Below are 15,318 nucleotides of genomic sequence, written 5' to 3'. Positions count from 1 at the left end.
TATTCCACTGCGACCTCCACTACTCTTCGAAGGGGCATTGATATTGTCTTTTTATTCCAGTGCAACCTCCACCATTCTTCCAAGGGGCATTGATATTCTCTTTTAATTCCATTGGGACCACCACATCTCTTCCAAGGGGCATTAAAACCATCTTGTTGAAACACTCTGAACTCCCCGTCTCTTCCAAAGGGCACTAAAACCGTCTTGTTAAGCTAATGTGACCTCCACGTCTCTTCCAAGTGGCATAAAAACCGTCTTTTAAACCACTCTGAACCCCACGTCTCTTCCAACGGGCATTAACACCGTCTTGTTAAGCTACTGTGACCTCTACGTCTCTTATAAGGGGCATTAAAGCCGTCTTTTTAAAACACTCTGAACCCCACGTCTCTTCCAGGGGGAATTAAAATCGTCTTGTTAAGCTACTGTGACCTCTACTTCTCTTCCAAGGGGCATTGATATTGTCTTTTTAATCCACTGCGACCTCCACCACTCTTCCAAGGGGCATTGAAATTGTCTTTTTATTCCAGTGTAACCTCCACCACTCTTACAATGGGCATTGATATTGTCTTTTTATTCCACTGGGACCTTCAGCACTCTTCCAAGGGGCATTAATATTGTCTTTTTATTGCACTTGGACATCCAGGTCTCTTCAAAGGGGCATTAAAACCGTCTTGTTAAACCACTCTGAACTCCCCGTGATTTCCAAGGGGCACTAAAACCGTCTTGTTAAACCACTCTGAACTCCCCGTCTCTTCCAAGGGGCACTAAAACCGTCTTGTTAAGCTACTGTGACCTCCACTGCTCTTCCAAGTGGCATTAAAACCGTCTTTTTAAACCACTCTGAACTCCACGTCTCTTCCAAGGGGCATTAACACCATCTTGTTAAACCACTCTGAACTCCACGTCTCTTCCAAGGGGCATTAAAATCGTCTTGTTAAGCTACTGTGACCTCTACTTCTCTTCCAACGGGCATTGATATTGTTTTTTTATTCCACTACGACCTCCACCACCCCTTCAAAGAGGCTTTGATATTGTCTTTTTATTCCACTGTAACTTCCACCACTCTTCCAAGGGGCATTAATATTGTCTTTGTATTCCACTGGGACCTCCACCACTCTTCCAAGGGGCATTGATATTGTCTTTTTAATCCACTGGGACCTCCACGTCTCTTCCAAGGTGGATTAAAACCGTCTTGTTAAACCACTCTGAACTCCCCGTCTCTTCCAAGGGGCACTAAAACCGTCTTGTTAAGCTACTGTGACCTCCACTTCTCTTCCAAGTGGCATTAAAACCGTCTTGTTAAACCACTCTGAACTCCACGTCTCTTCCAAGGGGCATTAAAATCGTCTTGTTAAGCTACTGTGACCTCTACTTCTCTTCCAAGGGGCATTGATATTGTCTTTCTATTCCACTGCGACCTCCACCACTCTTCCAAGGGGCATTGATATTGTCTTTTTATTCCAATGTAACCTCCACCACTCTTCCTAGGGGCAATGATATTGTCTTTTTATTCCTATGGGACCTCCACCACTCTTCCAAGGGGCATTCATATTGTCTCTTTATTCCACTGGTACCTCCATGTCTCTTCCAAGAGGCATTAAGACCGTCTTTTTAAACCACTCTGAACTCCACGTCTCTTCCAAGGGGCATTATCACCGTCTTGTTAAGCTACTGTGACCTCTACATCTCTTCCAAGGGGCATTAAAACCGTCTTTTTAAACCACTCTGAACTCCACGTCTCTTCCAAGGGGCTTAAAAATCGTCTTGTTAAGCTACTGTGACCTCCACGTCTCTTCCAAGGGTCATTGATAATGTCTTTCTATTCCACTGTAACCTCCACCACTCTTCCAATGTTCATTGATATTGTCTTTTTATTCCACTGTAACCTCCACCAGTCTTCCAAGGGGCATTGATTTTGTCTTTTTATTCAACTGGGACTTCCTCCACTCTTCCAAGGGGCGTTGATATTGTCTTTTTATTCCACTTGGACCTCCATGTCTCTTCCAAGGGGCATTAAAACCAAATTGTTAAACCACTCTGAACTCCGCGTCTCTTCCAAGGGGCATTAAAATGGTCTTGTTAAGCTACTGTGACCTTCACAGCTCTTCCAAGGGGCATTAAAACCGTCTTGTAAAACCACTCTGAACGCCACGTCTCTTCCAAATAGCATTAAAATCGTCTTGTTAAGCTACTGTGACATCCACGTCACTTCCAAGGGGCATTGATATTGTCTTTTTATTCCATTGCGACCTCCACCACTCTTACAAAGGTCATTAATATTGTCTTTTTATTCCACTATAACCTCCACCACTCTTGCAAGGGGCATTGATATTGTCTTTTTATTCCACTGGGACCTCCATGTCTCTTCCAAGAGGCATTAAAACTGTCTTGTTAAACGACTCTGAACTCCACGTCTCTTCCAAGGGGCTTTAAATCTGCCTTGTTAAGCTACTGTGACCTCCACGTCTCTTCCAAGGGGCATTAAATCCGTCTTGCTAAGCTACTGTGACCTCTACGTCTCGTCCAAGGGGCATTAAATATGTCTTGTTAAAACACTCTAAATTCCATGTCTCTTCCAAGGGGCATTAAAATCGTCTTGTTAAGCCACTGTGACCTCAACGTCTCTTACAAGGGGCATTGATATTGTCTTTTTATTCCACTGCGACCTCCACTACTCATCCACGGGGCATTGATATTGTCTTTTTATCCCAGTGTAACCTTCACCATTCTTCCAAGGGGCATTTATATTGTCTTTTTATTCCACTGGACCTCCATGTCTCTTCCAAGGGGCATTAAAACCGTCTTGTTAAACCACTCTGAACTCCATGTCTCTTCCAAGGGGCATTAAAATCGTCTTGTTAAGCTACTGTGACCTCCACGTCTCTTCCAAGGGTCATTGATATTGTCTTTCTATTCCACTGTAACCTCCACCACTCTTCCAAGGGGCATTGATATTGTCTTTTTATTCCACTGGGACCTCTAACACTCTTCCAAGGGGCATTGATATTGTCTTTTTATTCCACTGTGACCTCCACCACTCTTCCAAGGGTCATTGATATTGTTTTTTTATTCCACTGCGACCTCCACCACTCCTCCAAGGGGTATTGATATTGTCTTTTTAATCCACTGGGACCTCCACCACTCTTCCAAGGGTCATTGATATTGTTTTTTTATTCCACTGTAACCTCCACCACTCTTCCAAGGGGTATTGATATTGTTAGAACCCTCCTGTTAGTTTTTTTGTACTTTGCGATCACGTGACCTGCTGCCTATATATTCCAGCTCCGCCCTTCTGGCTTTGCTGGACTTCAGTGTTACTTTGACTCTTAATCTAGCCAGGTGCTTTGTACCTATCTCTATAGATTGCTTGGTCCTTGGACCTCTAAGTATTTTTGTCTGTTTGTCTTTTTGCTCCGCTACAACTTCTGCTAGGAGGTGTCCAATTTTGTCCCAGTCCTTAGTACTTTTAGGGACCCCTCCCTTATATCTATAGGTCTGCGTTCAGACTAGCTGAGGACGAAGGCGGGTCTGTTCACAAGGAACAGGTTGCCCGCTGCATCGTAGGGAATCAGCTTAGTCCTATTGTACGGACAGTTTTCCTATCTTTCCTTAGTTCTTGTAGCAGATCATAACAGTAAGTCCAGCCCAAAATCAAAAAAAAAAATCCTAAGCAAAGAGATCTGGAGATCAGCATGGTGTCTGTTCAGGAATTGGCTCAACGCCTGCAGGGATTGTCTCTTGAGGTGGCCGACCTCCAGCAACACGTGAATAGCTGTCCTGGAGCGCATTTTTTTGAACCAAAGGTAGGACTGCCTGATTTTTTTTATGGTAAACAACAAGATTTTTTTTCCTTTAAAAATGCTTGTTTATTACATTTTCGTTTGAGACCCAGGTCCTCTGGGAATGAATCACAGCGCATTGGGTTTATCATGTCACTTTTACGCAAGGAACCACAGGGATGGGCCTTTTCTCTCCAACCTAATGATCCGTGTTTTAGATCAGTGGAAGATTTTTTTTCTGCTATGGGGTTGTTGTATGACGATCCTGATTGAGTCTCTTCTGCTGAGACACAACTGAGACGTTTAAAGCTGGGGTCGGGTGATGTTGAAAATTATTGTAGACACTTCAGAAGGTGGTCTTCTGAAGTGAGATGGAATGATTCGGCATTAAAATGTTTGTTTCTTGCTGGTTTAAGTGAAAGGGTTAAGGATCTGCTGATTGCTTTCCCAGCACCTGGAACCTTGCAAGAAGCTATGCAATTAGCTATACGGGTGGACAGGAGACTGCGTGCCAGGGTTAATGAGGAGAAAACTCCTGCTATGGCAGCTCCTAGTCATCAGAGGGTCTGCTCGGACAACGGAGAACCAATGGAGATTGGGGCGATGTCACTCCGCTCTCAGGAAAAAGACCGCAGGTTTTCCAAGGTCTTGTGTTTTTATTGTGGTAAATCTGACCATTTTGTTAAGAACTGTGAGCTTCTGTTAAACAAAGAAAAAAAAAAAAGGTCAGTTACGCCCGTATTGCTTGTTTAAACTCTAAGGGAGTATTTCTTTCAGGGAGTACCTCATTGCAGGAGGAGTTGATTGAATTTCAGGTATTTGTGGATTGTGGTTCTACACTGAATGTGATTGATAAGGGATTTTTTGAAAAACTTAAATTGGAACCTAAACCTTTGTCATCTCCTATTTCTGTGGTTGCTGTTGATAACACTCCTTTGAAATGTGTTACTCACGAGGTTTTTGAATTTCCCCTCACTATTAATGGTATTCACCAAGAGAATTTGGATTTAGTGGTATTAAATAATTTACCTTCTCCAGTAGTTTTAGGTTTGCCTTGGTTAAAACTGCACAATCCTTTACTGGACTGGTCTACTAATGAGATTAAATCTTGGAGTCCTAAGTGTTATGATAAATGTTGTAACGGTTGTATTGCTGCTGTGGAAAGAGGGGAATTACCTGTACCTATTCAGGATTTTTGGAAGGTTTTTTCAGAGGAGGAGTCGCAAATTCTAACTCCTCAAAGGGACTATGATTGTACCATTGAGTTTGTTCCTGGAGCTACTCTTCCCAAGAGTCGCTTATTTAATCTTACTATCCCTGAAAGAAAGGCCTTGGAGGAATACATACAGACGAGCTTGGCTGCTGGTCACATTAGACCTTCTAAGTCACCTGTGGCTGTTGGATTTTTTTTTTGTAAAGAAAAAGGACGGCGGTTTACGTCCATGTCTGGACTTTCGCGAAATTAATAAAATTACCATACGCAATTCCTACCCACTGCCGTTAATTCCTGACTTGTTTAACCAGTTAGTGGGGGCCAAGTGGTTCTCTAAAATTGATCTCCGGGGGGCATACAATTTGTTGCGAATGAAGGAGGGTGATGAATGGAAGACTGCTTTTAACACGCCGGTGGGTCATTTTGAGAATCTGGTTATGCCTTTTGGTCTTACCAATGCACCAGCGTTTTTTCAGAACCTTATTAATGACATCCTGAGACCTTTGATTGGTAAGAATGTGGTGGTGTATTTGGATGACATTTTGATTTATTCGCCAGATCTGGAGTCTCATTGGCAGAGCGTACGTGAGGTATTGCAGTTATTAAGTAACAATTCACTTTTTGCTAAGCTGGAGGTTCCTAGTGCACCTTGGACGCATCTTGCAATGGATTTTATTACTGACCTTCCTAAGTCCGAGGGTTTCACTGTCATCTGGGTGGTCGTGGACCGTTTTAGCAAGATGTGTCACTTGGTTCCTTTCATTAAACTACCCTGCGCTAAGACACTCGCTAAGGCTTTTGTCAAGGAAATTGTCAGACTCCATGGCGTTCCCACCGACATTGTTTCTGATAGGGGACCTCAGTTTGTGGCTCGTTTTTGGCGTGCTTTTTGTGACAGGTTGGGAGTCCATTTGTCATTTTCATCTGGGTATCATCCTGAGTCTAATGGACAGACAGAAAGAAAGAACCAGGATGTTGAGCAGTTTTTGCGTTGTTTTGTGGCAGACAATCAAGACGGGTGGTCTGAGTTTCTGCCACTTGCTGAATTTGCTCTTAACAACCATACATCCTCTTCTGCTGGGTGTTCTCCGTTTTTTTTGTTGTACTGGGAGACATCCGTCGTTTGGTTCGTTCTCCAAATTGGTGTCGGCTGTGCCGGAGGAGGAGAGTTTTTCCGGTGATTTGGAGAGAGTTTAGACTGATGGACGTTGTAACCTTCAAGAGGCTAACAAAAAGTCTAAGAAGTATTTTAACAGGAAACATCAAGAGGTTTTGTTTATGGTTGGTGACATGGTTTGGTTGTCCTCAAAGAATCTGCGGTTGAGGATTCCTTCTAAGAAATTGGGTCCGAAGTTTGTGGGACCATTTAAGGTGCTTCAGGTGGTTAACCAGTCTGCTGTTAGGTTGGAGGTTCCCTTCTCTTGGAAGATTAATCCGGTGTTTCATGTTTCCTTGTTGAAAAAAGGTGATGTATCGGATAGGGATGCCACTGTCACAGTTCCTCCGGTGGTGGAAGACGGTGAATATGATATTTCTCGTATCCTGAATTCCTGAAGGCATAGAGGGAGATTGCAGTATCTCATCGCTTGGAAAGGTTTCGGTCCTAAGGATAACTCCTGGGTAAGGGCAGATGATGTCTCTGCTCCTAGACTTATCAGAGCGTTTCACAGGAGGTTTCCTGATAGGCCTGGGCCTGGAGGATCCGGAGGATCCTCATAGAAGAGGGGGTACTGTTAGAACCCTCCTGTTACTTTTTTTCTATTTTGTGGTCATGTGACCTGCTGCCTACTTATTCCAGCTCTGCCCTTCTGGCTTTGCTGGACTTCAGTGTTACTTTGACTATTAATCTAGCCAGCTTCTTTGTACCTATCTCTATAGTTTGCTTGGTCCTTGGACCTCTAAGTATTTATGTCCGTTTGCCTTTTTGCTCCGCTACAACTTCTGCTAGGAGGTGTCCAATTTTGTCACAGTCCTTAGTACTTTTAGGGACCCCTCCCTTATATCTATAGGTCTGCATTCAGACTAGCTGAGGACGAAGGCAGGTCTGTTCACAAGGAACAGGTTGCCCGCTACATCGTAGGGAATCAGCTTAGGAAAACTGTCCCTACAATAGTACTATCTTTCCTTAGTTCTTGTAGCAGATCATAACAGATATTGTCTTTTTATTCTACTGTAACCTCCATCTCTCTTCCAAGGGGCATTGATATTGTCTTTTTATTCCACTGGGACCTCCACCACTCTTCCAATGGCAGTGATATTGTTTTTTATTCCACTGGGACCTCCACATCTCTTCCAAGGGGCATTAAAACCGTCTTGTAAAACCACTCTGAACTCCACGTCTCTTCCAAGGGGCATTAAAATTGTCTTTTTAAGCTACTGTGACCTCCACGTCTCTTCCAAGCGTCATTGATATTGTCTTTTTATTCCACTGCGACCTCCACCACTCTTCCAAGAGTCATTGATATTGTCTTTTTATTCCACTGTGACCTCCACCACTCTTCCAAGGGGTATTGATATTGTCTTTTTATTCCTTTGGGAACTCCACGTCTCTTCCAAGGGGCATTAAAACCATCTTGTTAAACCACTCTGAACTCCACGTCGCTTCCAAGGGGCATTTAAACCGTCTATTGAAACCACTCTGAACTCCACGTCTCTTCCAAGGGGCACTAAAACCATCTTGTTAAGCTACAGTGACCCCAACGTCTCTTCCAAGTGCCATTAAAACCGTCTTTTAAACCACTCTGAACTCCCCGTCTCTTCCAAGGGGCACTAAAACCATCTTGTTAAGCTACTGTGACCACCACGTCTCTTCCAAGAGGCATTGATATTGTCTTTTTATTCCACTGTTACCTCCACCACTCTTCCAAGGGGCATTGAAAATGTAATTTTATTCCACTGGGACCTCCACCTGTTATGTTCTGCTACCAGAGCTAAGGAAAGAAAGGAAATCTGTCCCTACGATAGAACTCAGCTGAATCCCTACGATGTAACAGGGAACCTGATCCTGCGATCAGACCTGCTAAAGTCCTAAGCTAGTCTGTACGGAGACCTATAGATGTGGGGAAGGAATCCCTACAAGTACTAAGGACTGGGAGGAAAATGGGACACCTCCTAACAGAAATAGTAGCAGACAGACAAACAAACAAAATATATAGAACACTGAGGTCCGTAGACCAAGCAAACTAACAGAGTTAGATACAGAGCACAGGCTAGCTAGAAAGTAGTTATACAATGAAGTCCAGCAAAGCCAGAAGGGCGGAGTAGGATTAAATAGGCCAACGAGGTCAAGTGACCAGCAAAGGAAAAAACCTAAGAGCAAGGTTCTAACACCACCACTCTTCCAAGGGGCATTGATATTGTCTTTTTATTGCACTGGGACCTCCACGTATTTCCAAGGGGCATTTAAACCGTCTTGTTAAACCACTCTGAACTCCATGTCTCTTCTAAAGGGCATTAAACCGTCTTGTTAAATCACTCTGAACTCCCCGTCTCTTCCAAGGGACACTAAAACCATCTTGTTAAGCTACAGTGACCCCAACGTCTCTTCCAAGTGGCATTAAAACCGTCTTTTAAACCACTCTGAACTCCCCGTCTCTACCAAGGGGCACTAAAACCATCTTGTTAAGCTACTGTGACCTCTACGTCTCTTTCAAAGGGCATTAAAACCGTCTTTTTAAACCACTCTGAACTCCACGTCTCTTCCAAGGGGCATTAAAATCGTCTTGTTAAGCTACTGTGACCTCTACTTCTCTTCCAAGGGGCATTGATATTGTCTTTTTATTCCATTGCGACCTCCACAACTCTTCCAAGGTGCATTGATATTGTCTTTTTATTCTACTGGGACCTCCAGCACTCTTCCAAGGGGCATTGATATAATCTTTTTATTCCACTTGGACATCCACGTCTCTTCAAAGGGGCATTAAAACCGTTTTGTTAAACTACTCTGAACTCCCCGTCTTTTCCAAGAGGCACTAAAACCGTCTTGTTAAGCTACTGTGACCTTCACGTCTCTTCCAAGTGGCATTAAAATCGTCTTTTTAAACCACTCTGAACTCCACGTCTCTTCCAAGAAGCATTAACACCGTCTTGTTAAGCTACTGTGACCTCTATGTCTCTTCCAAGGGGCATTAAAGATGTCTTGTTAAACCACTCTGAACTCCCCGTCTCTTCCAAGGGGCAATAAAACCGACTTGTTAAGCTACTGTGACCTCCACTTCTCTTCCAAGTGGCATTGATATTGTCTTTCTATTCCACTGCGACCTCCACCACTCTTCCAAGGGGCATTGATATTGTCTTTTTATTCCACTGTAACCTCCACCACTCTTCCAAGGGGCATTGATATTGTCTATTTATTCCAATGGGACCTCCACCACTCTTCCAAGGGGCATTAAAACCGTCTTGTTAAACCACTCTGAACTCCACGTCTCTTCCAAGGGGCTTTAAAACCGACTTGTTAAGCTACTGCGACTTCCACGTCTCTTCAAAGTGGCACTGATATTGTCTTTTTATTCCACTGTGAACTCCACCACTCTTCCAAGGGGCTTTGATATTGTCTATTTATTCCAGTGTAACCTCCACCACTCTTCAAAGGGGCATTGATATTGACTTTTTATTCCACTGTAATCTCCATGACTCTTCCAAGGGGCATTGATATTGTCTTTTTATTCCACTGTTATCTCCACCACTCTTCCAAGGGGCATTCATATTGTCATTTTATTCCACTGGGACCTCAACGTCTCTTCCAAGGGGCATTAAAACCGTTTTGTTAAACCACTCTGAACTCCACATCTCCTCCAAGGGGCATTAAAATCGTCTTGTTAAGCTACTGTTTCCTACTCGTCTCTTCCAATGGTCATTGATATTGTCTTTTTATTACACTGTAACCTTCACCACTCTTCCAAGGGGAATTAAAACCATGTTTTTAAACCACTCGGTACTCCACGTCTCTTCCAAAAATCATTAAAATCATCTTTTTAAGCTTCTGTGACCTCATCGTCTCTTCCAAGGGTCTTTGATATTGTCTTTTTATTCCACTGTAACCTCCACCACTCTTTCAAGGGGCATTGAAATTGTCTTTTTATTCCACTGGGACCTCCAACACTCTTCCTAGGGGCATTGATATTGTCTTTTTATTCCACTGGGACCTCCACGTCTCTTCAAAGGGGCATTAAAACCGTCTTGTTAAACCACTCTGAACTCCCCGTCTCTTCCAAGGGGCACTAAAACCGACTAGTTAAGCTACTGTGACCTCCACTTCTCTTCCAAGTGACATTAATATTGTCTTTCTATTCTACTGCGACCTCCACCACTCTTCCAAGGGGCATTGATATTGTCTTTTTATTCCACTGTAACCTCCACCACTCTTCCAAGGGGCATTGATATTGTCTATTTATTCCAATAGGACCTCCACAACTCTTCCAAGGGGCATTGATATTGTCTTTTTATTCCACTGGGACCTCCATGTCTCTTCCAAGAGGCATTAAAACTGTCTTATTAAACGGCTCTGAATTCCACGTCTCTTCCAAAGGGCTTTAAAACCGACTTGTGAAGCTACTGTGACTTCCACGTCTCTTCCAAGGGGCATTAAAAACATCTTGTTAAACCAGTCTGAACTCTACGTTTCTTCCAAAGGGCATTAAAACCGCCTTGCTAAGCCACTGTGACCTCTACGTCTCTTCCAAGGGGCATTAAATCCGTCTTGTTAAAACACTCTGAACTCCACGTCTCTTCCAAGCGGCATTGAAATCATCTTGTTAAGCCACTGTGACCTCATCGCCTCTTACAAGGTGCATTGATATTGTCTTTTTATTCCACTGCGACCTCCACTACTCTTCGAAGGGGCATTGATATTGTCTTTTTATTCCAGTGCAACCTCCACCATTCTTCCAAGGGGCATTGATATTCTCTTTTAATTCCATTGGGACCACCACATCTCTTCCAAGGGGCATTAAAACCATCTTGTTGAAACACTCTGAACTCCCCGTCTCTTCCAAAGGGCACTAAAACCGTCTTGTTAAGCTAATGTGACCTCCACGTCTCTTCCAAGTGGCATAAAAACCGTCTTTTAAACCACTCTGAACCCCACGTCTCTTCCAACGGGCATTAACACCATCTTGTTAAGCTACTGTGACCTCTACGTCTCTTATAAGGGGCATTAAAGCCGTCTTTTTAAACCACTCTGAACCCCACGTCTCTTCCAGGGGGAATTAAAATCGTCTTGTTAAGCTACTGTGACCTCTACTTCTCTTCCAAGGGGCATTGATATTGTCTTTTTAATCCACTGCGACCTCCACCACTCTTCCAAGGGGCATTGATATTGTCTTTTTATTCCAGTGTAACCTCCACCACTCTTACAATGGGCATTGATATTGTCTTTTTATTCCACTGGGACCTTCAGCACTCTTCCAAGGGGCATTATTATTGTCTTTTTATTGCACTTGGACATCCAGGTCTCTTCAAAGGGGCATTAAAACCGTCTTGTTAAACGACTCTGAACTCCCCGTGATTTCCAAGGGGCACTAAAACCGTCTTGTTAAACCACTCTGAACTCCCCGTCTCTTCCAAGGGGCACTAAAACCGTCTTGTTAAGCTACTGTGACCTCCACTTCTCTTCCAAGTGGCATTAAAACCGTCTTTTTAAACCACTCTGAACTCCACGTCTCTTCCAAGGGGCATTAACACCGTCTTGTTAAACCACTCTGAACTCCACGTCTCTTCCAAGGGGCATTAAAATCGTCTTGTTAAGCTACTGTGACCTCTACTTCTCTTCCAACGGGCATTGATATTGTTTTTTTATTCCACTACGACCTCCACCACCCCTTCAAAGAGGCTTTGATATTGTCTTTTTATTCCACTGTAACTTCCACCACTCTTCCAAGGGGCATTAATATTGTCTTTGTATTCCACTGGGACCTCCACCACTCTTCCAAGGGGCATTGATATTGTCTTTTTAATCCACTGGGACCTCCACGTCTCTTCCAAGGTGGATTAAAACCGTCTTGTTAAACCACTCTGAACTCCCCGTCTCTTCCAAGGGGCACTAAAACCGTCTTGTTAAGCTACTGTGACCTCCACTTCTCTTCCAAGTGGCATTAAAACCGTCTTGTTAAACCACTCTGAACTCCACGTCTCTTCCAAGGGGCATTAAAATCGTCTTGTTAAGCTACTGTGACCTCTACTTCTCTTCCAAGGGGCATTGATATTGTCTTTCTATTCCACTGCGACCTCCACCACTCTTCCAAGGGGCATTGATATTGTCTTTTTATTCCAATGTAACCTCCACCACTCTTCCTAGGGGCAATGATATTGTCTTTTTATTCCTATGGGACCTCCACCACTCTTCCAAGGGGCATTCATATTGTCTCTTTATTCCACTGGTACCTCCATGTCTCTTCCAAGAGGCATTAAGACCGTCTTTTTAAACCACTCTGAACTCCACGTCTCTTCCAAGGGGCATTATCACCGTCTTGTTAAGCTACTGTGACCTCTACATCTCTTCCAAGGGGCATTAAAACCGTCTTTTTAAACCACTCTGAACTCCACGTCTCTTCCAAGGGGCTTAAAAATCGTCTTGTTAAGCTACTGTGACCTCCACGTCTCTTCCAAGGGTCATTGATAATGTCTTTCTATTCCACTGTAACCTCCACCACTCTTCCAATGTTCATTGATATTGTCTTTTTATTCCACTGTAACCTCCACCAGTCTTCCAAGGGGCATTGATTTTGTCTTTTTATTCAACTGGGACTTCCTCCACTCTTCCAAGGGGCGTTGATATTGTCTTTTTATTCCACTTGGACCTCCATGTCTCTTCCAAGGGGCATTAAAACCAAATTGTTAAACCACTCTGAACTCCGCGTCTCTTCCAAGGGGCATTAAAATGGTCTTGTTAAGCTACTGTGACCTTCACAGCTCTTCCAAGGGGCATTAAAACCGTCTTGTAAAACCACTCTGAACGCCACGTCTCTTCCAAATAGCATTAAAATCGTCTTGTTAAGCTACTGTGACATCCACGTCACTTCCAAGGGGCATTGATATTGTCTTTTTATTCCATTGCGACCTCCACCACTCTTACAAAGGTAATTAATATTGTCTTTTTATTCCACTATAACCTCCACCACTCTTGCAAGGGGCATTGATATTGTCTTTTTATTCCACTGGGGCCTCCATGTCTCTTCCAAGAGGCATTAAAACTGTATTGTTAAACGACTCTGAACTCCACGTCTCTTCCAAGGGGCTTTAAATCTGCCTTGTTAAGCTACTGTGACCTCCACGTCTCTTCCAAGGGGCATTAAATCCGTCTTGCTAAGCTACTGTGACCTCTATGTCTCGTCCAAGGGGCATTAAATATGTCTTGTTAAAACACTCTAAATTCCATGTCTCTTCCAAGGGGCATTAAAATCGTCTTGTTAAGCCACTGTGACCTCAACGTCTCTTACAAGGGGCATTGATATTGTCTTTTTATTCCACTGCGACCTCCACTACTCATCCACGGGGCATTGATATTGTCTTTTTATCCCAGTGTAACCTTCACCATTCTTCCAAGGGGCATTGATATTGTCTTTTTATTCCACTGGGACCTTCACGTCTCTTCCAAGGGGAATTAAAACCGTCTTGTTAAACCACTCTGAATTCCACGTCTCTTCCAAGGGGCTTTAAAACCGTCTTGTTAAGCTACTGTGACCTCCACATCTCTTCCAAGGGGCATTAAAACCGTCTTGTTAGACCACTCTGAACTCCATGTCTCTTCCAAGGGGCATTAAAACCATCTTGCTAAGCTACTGTGACCTCCACGTCTCTTCCAAGGGGCATTAGAACCGTCTTGTTAGACCACTCTGAACTCCACGTCTCTTCCAAGGGGCATTAAAATCGTCTTCTTAAGCTACTGTGACCTCCACGTCTCTTCAAAGGTGCATTGATATTGTCTTTTTATTCCACTTTGTCCTCCACCACTCTTCCAAGGGGCATTGATATTGTATTTTTATTCCAGTGTAACCACCACTCTTCCAAGGGGCATTGATATTATCTTTTTATTCTGCTGGGACCTCCACGTCTCTTCCAAGGGGCATTAAAACAGTCTTGTTAAACCACTTTGAACTCCATGTCTCTTCCAAGGGGCATTAAAATTGGCTTGTTAAGCTACTGTGACCTCCACGTCTCTTCCAAGGGTCATTGATAATGTCTTTTTATTCCACTGTAACCTCCACCACTCATCCAATGGGCATTGATATTGGCATTTTATTCCACTGTAACCTCCACCAGTCTTCCAAAGTTCATTGATATTGTCTTTTTATTCCACTGGGATTACCTCCACTCTTCCATGGGGCATTGATATTGTCTTTTTATTCCACTTGGACCTCCATGTCTCTTCCAAGGGGCATTAAAAGCAACTTGTTAAACCACTCTGAACTTCGCGTCTCTTCCAAGGGGCATTAAAATGGTCTTGTTAAACTACTGTGACCTTCACAGCTCTTCCAAGGGGCATTAAAACCGTCTTGTAAAACCACTCTGAACGCCACGTCTATTCCAAATAGCATTAAAATCGTCTTGTTAAGCTACTGTGACATCCACGTCACTTCCAAGGGGCATTGATATTGTTTTTTTATTCCACTGCGACCTCCACCACTCTTACAAAGGTCATTAATATTGTCTTTTTATTCCACTATAACCTCCACCACTCTTGCAAGGGGCATTGATATTGTCTTTTTATTAGACTGGGATGTCCAACACTCTTCCAGGGGGCATTGATTTTGTTTTTTTATTTCACTGGGACCTCCACGTCTCTTCCAAGGGGCATTAAAACCGTCTAGTTAAACCACTCTGAACTCTACGTCTCTTCCAAGGTGCATTAAACCGTCTTGTTAAGCTACTGTGATCTCCACGTCTCTTCCGAGGAGCAATAAAATCGTCTTTTTGAACCACTCTGTACTCCTCGTTTCTTCCTAGAGGCATTAAAATTGTCTTGTTAAGCTACTACGACCTCCACGACTCTTCCAAGGGGCATTGATATTGTCTTTTTATTCCACTGTAACCTTCACCACTCTTCCAAGGGGCATTAAAACAGTCTTGTTAAACCACTCTGAACTCCACGTCTCTTCCAAGATCCATTAAAACCGTCTTGTTAAGCTACTGTGACCTCCACTTCTCTTCCAAGTGGCATTAAAACCGTCTTGTTAAACCAATCTGATCTCCACGTCTCTTCCAAGGGGCATTAGAATCGTCTTTTTAAGCTACTGTGACCTCTACTTCTCTTCCAAGGGGCATTGATATTGTCTTTCTATTCCACTGCGACCTCCACCACTCTTCCAAGTTGCATTGACATTGTCTTTT

The sequence above is a fragment of the Phyllobates terribilis genome, unplaced genomic scaffold, assembly GCF_046119375.1.
Source record: "Phyllobates terribilis strain yellow unplaced genomic scaffold, ASM4611937v1 Scaffold_3__8_contigs__length_932513732, whole genome shotgun sequence".
NCBI classification, from domain to species: domain Eukaryota; kingdom Metazoa; phylum Chordata; class Amphibia; order Anura; family Dendrobatidae; genus Phyllobates; species Phyllobates terribilis.
This window is presented reverse-complemented; position numbering follows the sequence as displayed.